Source organism: Leiobunum rupestre, chromosome 10 (genome assembly GCF_980474605.1).
Source record: "Leiobunum rupestre chromosome 10, qqLeiRupe1.1.hap1, whole genome shotgun sequence".
Lineage (NCBI taxonomy): Eukaryota > Metazoa > Arthropoda > Arachnida > Opiliones > Sclerosomatidae > Leiobunum > Leiobunum rupestre.
Genome location: NC_143393.1, coordinates 42,435,261 through 42,439,900, shown reverse-complemented (window position 1 = coordinate 42,439,900; position 4,640 = coordinate 42,435,261). Strand labels below are relative to the sequence as shown.

The 4,640-nt window shown below is 37.9% G+C and overlaps 1 protein-coding gene across 1 annotated transcript in view; it reads left to right on the top strand.

The window, feature by feature from the left end:
• LOC149925927 (uncharacterized) overlaps positions 1-4,640 on the top strand; it is a 350,903-nt gene that overhangs the window by 198,823 nt on the left and 147,440 nt on the right. The gene's annotated exons all lie outside the window — the stretch shown is intronic.

Genomic DNA, 4,640 nt, shown 5'->3' with positions numbered 1-4,640 from the left:
TGCGCGATGGTATATATTCGTAGCGTACGCTTTTGTCGATTCGAAGTCGTGAGTTCAAATCCCGTCTCTGACGATAATGAAAATTTTTAATTTTGATTTTATTAAATTTCCTTAAAACTTCATTTTTCTTATATAATTATATTTTTGTACATTATAACGTGTTTTAATTTAATAAAAAAAAACACATTTTCGTTTTGATTCATTCGAATCTGAGCCATTCCGTTAGACGCTACAACTACAATGATCAATGGGAGATGTCGCCACTGCGTCGAAAGAATTACACTCCCTTCCAACAACTCCATGGGCAAACTAGCCCATGCAACGACAATGGCTGAGTTCAGCGAGAAACCGTTTCGCACCGCTCGGTTCGTTGGGAAACAGAACCCGTACCAAGCGAGCATGCTTTTTAATTTAGTATTTTCGATGCGTACCGGGCCCATAACTGACTCTTGGAACGGAAAATTAAAAAATTCGTTCAACGCAAGAGTGAGAGTTAAAGCAAAATAAAATCTTCACTCTTTCCCACTCTATTTTTCCGTCACTCGTGAATCCACACTATGGTTCACACTTCCCTAAAGAGTAAGATTAGTTCCTGCTTTCACTGTTATACTTGGCGGGAAACCTAAAATTAAAAGCGAGAAATTTTAATTCGGTCCAAAAATTATAGTTTAGCGTTCTTTGCCGTTAATAGATGGCACCACGCTCTCCAGTAAAGTCATGAAATTAAATTGTTTTAGAAATCGATAAAAGTGAAAGAGTTGACCTTGACTAGACTTCACTTTTTTCCCGCGAGCTCACTAGGCGAGTGACGAAAAATTGAAAACTCCACTCTTACGAGTGGAATGGTTTATAATAATAATCAGCTAGGCTAATCACGCAAGACACCACCTTAGGCCTAAGTCATCAAGCGATTTTTAAAGCCATTAATTTAGGTGACCGGGTTACAATGCGTAGGAGGGTGGTGGCAAGCCCTTCATGCCACGCGAGCCAACAGCTCCCTACACTATCTATTACCGTTAACCTCAACAAGTTTTTATGGAAGGGGAAACCGAAGAACTCGAGGGAAAACCCCTTAAGCCAGTGGGGAGAGAACTTGCAAACTCAACGCAGAAGGAGTTGTTCAGAGTTTTCACACAGTGCCACAAACTGGGATCAAACCCGGCTCCTCTTGCTGCGAAGCGAAAGTGCTAACTACTCCACCACTCCACTTCATTACGGAATAGCATGGAATGAGATAAGTGTGGGAGAAAAATTACTCGCAGAAAATCACTCCGAGATTTTCCCAACCCTGGCTAGTAGGAGGAATCAATTTTAAGTCTAAATCAACTAAATTTTATTTGGATTTCTAATAAATAGATAAGTTTTCCGCCCGATTACGCCCTTTGATATGGACAAGGCTGCCAGAGTTCGCACCCGACATCCAACCCATAGAAATATAAATGTGACTAGAACCACTGCGATATCCGGTAATCTCAAGGAAAACGGGCAAGATAGAAGGCTGCCATGTGAGTGGAATCGCTACTTATCCACGCGGGAGTGCGCCATCTATGAAAGAAAATTTAAACAAGTTTTAATTTTCTTGAAATAGATGGCGTGCTCCCACAAAGAGTACTAGTGATTCCACTCTCATGGAAGCCTTCTTACTCGTACATCTCACCGCAATCTAATCGTGCTTCTAGTCTCATTTCTACTTCTATGATCCAACCCCAATCATTTACGGGTAAAAGTCCGCTTATCCGCACTTCGTAGCGGGCACCAATTGAGTAGTTTCAGTTCGTAGCTTTGGCTATGGCTGCCATTTTGTGCGGGATTTTTTATCTATGGGAAAAAGCATAGGTGACGTCGTGTCACGTGTTACTGAAATCACTGTATTGGCCTTCTGACCCAGATCGAGGGGCTAACCAGTAAGAATTTGCTTGTACACCGATTATGTAATCCTTAATGAGTACACATGATTACGCAATGAGTACAGATGAGTACACATGATTACGATGAGTACAGATGAGTACACATGATTACGCAATGAGTACAGATGAGTACACATGATTACGATGAGTACACATGATTACGATGAGTACACATGATTACGATGAGTACGCGTGATTTCATAATGATTACGAGTGATTACAGATGAGTACGAGTGATTACAGATGAGTACGAGTGATTACAGAAGATTACGTAATCATTACATTTAGGGTGTACACCGATTACGGGAAGTGGTTAGCCCCTCGACGCAGATCTAACAAGTGTAAGAAATAATTTGTTAGTAAGATCATAAAATAGTTTTCAAACTCATATTCGATCAAAAGTTGGTCAATTTTGATGTTTTTTGGTCAATTTTTATCTATTTTTTCTATTTTGGGCATTTTCGAAATTTTGAAATTTGTTAAAATTTTTCACAGGGGGGGGGGGGGGAGGGTCCTAGGAATCGATCAGAATCCCATGTTATTTTCAATGGGAAAATTTCCATTTGTTGTTGTCAAAAACATTTTTCGTTGCCATGGCAAAACGGTTGCCCATTGAATAAATTCCCTTTAGGATTTTTCAAGTTACATGAAGGTCTACCAATCCCCCGAGTTTGAACAAAATCGGTGGGTTACACTTCGGGATGTCTCCTTTGTAAGTAGAAGAATTCACGTTTTTTTATTAAATAGATCTTTATTTTGGAATCGACTACTAAGGCTTGCCGTCGGGTTTCGGGACTAGTTGGAATTCTAACCCAACCGACAACCTGACTAAAAACGAATATTTTTGCCTAACCCTTAATAAAAACTTGCTGTGGTTAACGGTAATAGTAAGTGTAGGGAGCTGTTGGTTCGCGTGGCATGAACCCGGCTACCTGTTTAAAGGCATTATAAGTCACCGGTTGACTTAGGCCTATGGTGGTACCTTGGGTATTAGCTTAGCTGATTATTTGTATAATAATTGTGAAGTCGGAATAATTTTAATAAAATCGTAGATCTAGGTAAGAAATGTTAGAATATATTTGTATAAAATAATGTTGGGGACTTCTTATCAACCACTTCCAATAGAACTCCGCTCAAATAGCCGTTTCAGTCATTGAGTTGGGAATATTAATCTAGAGATCCAATCAAATCTGCTCCCCGCGAAACAAGTTTTTGAAAATTACCGTCTCCTTTAAAATGAAGAGAAAACGTTATCATATGACCCGTGGCGCCATCCATTATTTTTGAAAAAAAATCAATTGCCGGAAAACGCGTCTTATTTGTACGAACCATTGAGAGATAGACGGCGCCACGGGTAGAATGATAAAGTTTTCTCGTTATTTGTGAGCAGACTGCAGTATTCTTATTTTTTGAAAACTTGTTTCGCGAAATACTGAAATCCGACGTTTTGATTGGACCTCTAGATTAATATTCCCAACTCAATGGTTTCGGCTTAGCGGAAGTCTCGCGTATTTTAAACACTAGAGGGCTAAGCACAGAGAAAACATCTTGATTACGCCAGGGAGTACAGAACGGGAGATGAAAAGAGGGTTTTTTTTTGGTTCTGCTGAAATAAGCTACACTTCAGCAGGCGCCTCTGCAAAATACGGGACACCTCGACTATTTAACGCCATCTATTATCAGCGGCCATGCGGATTTTGTTGAGAAATTCAAATTTTACACTCACGTGGTGAAAATAAGCATGGACCATTGTTACATAAATCGACTTTCAAAAGTCAAAAGAAAAAAAATTGTAATTATTTTAACAGATCTTATAATTATTTTATATCATTTTATTTATTTTTATATTTTAGAGAATGTGTTTAAAAAAGCCATGTTAAAGGCAAAAATGGGAAATATATTAGCCAAAGGCTTAAGGTTTGAAATATGATACAAAATTATATTTACATTGATTTAAGTTGTATTGTATCCTAAAAATGATACGCTTTACTCAAGAAACTTGGAATATTGCCAGTCGTAAGATAATTTAAATATTTACAACAAAGCCAAAATAAATTAGGTAGATGGCGCAAAAAGCCGTATCTTGTCCCGTATTTTGCCAACCTTTCCCCCCATCTCGATTCTCTGGCTTCTTGGTTGAGAACCCTAAAATATCTAGCAAAACGACTCCCGTTCTGTACTCCCTGATTACGCAATAGCTATGAAAATCAAATTGTTTGTAAATCTCGTTAATTGTCATACTTATTGTTATTATGTTACTTATGGTAACTGTGGGTATTACACGTAAAGATTACACTGATAGTTACTTATTTATAAGCTTCATTTTCGCTCTGTAATAGTTTTAGAAACTTTAGGGAGAGATGTATTATGTACTTTTGCTGCTTGGAAAAGTGCCTTGAACATGCGAAGGTTTTCTTAGAATGGGAATACCTTTTCCTTTTGGAAAATGATAAAATCTACGTTTTCTTGTGTTAATTAAATTTCCTTTGGCCATATATGTTTGTTTTCATGAAACGTACATGTACATAAATACGATTTATTTCCGCATAAGAATGTTTAACGGGAATTTTGGCCAAGAATGAAAACTGTGTCTCGTGAAATAATTTATTTCAAATTACGCTATCCCCCAAAATTCATTGTTTGTCACTGGCAATAGGGAAAAGATTGTGAAAATTACTTACTTTGGAAGTATTGAAACAAACACCGTTACGTACCATTAAGACTAGTTTTCAC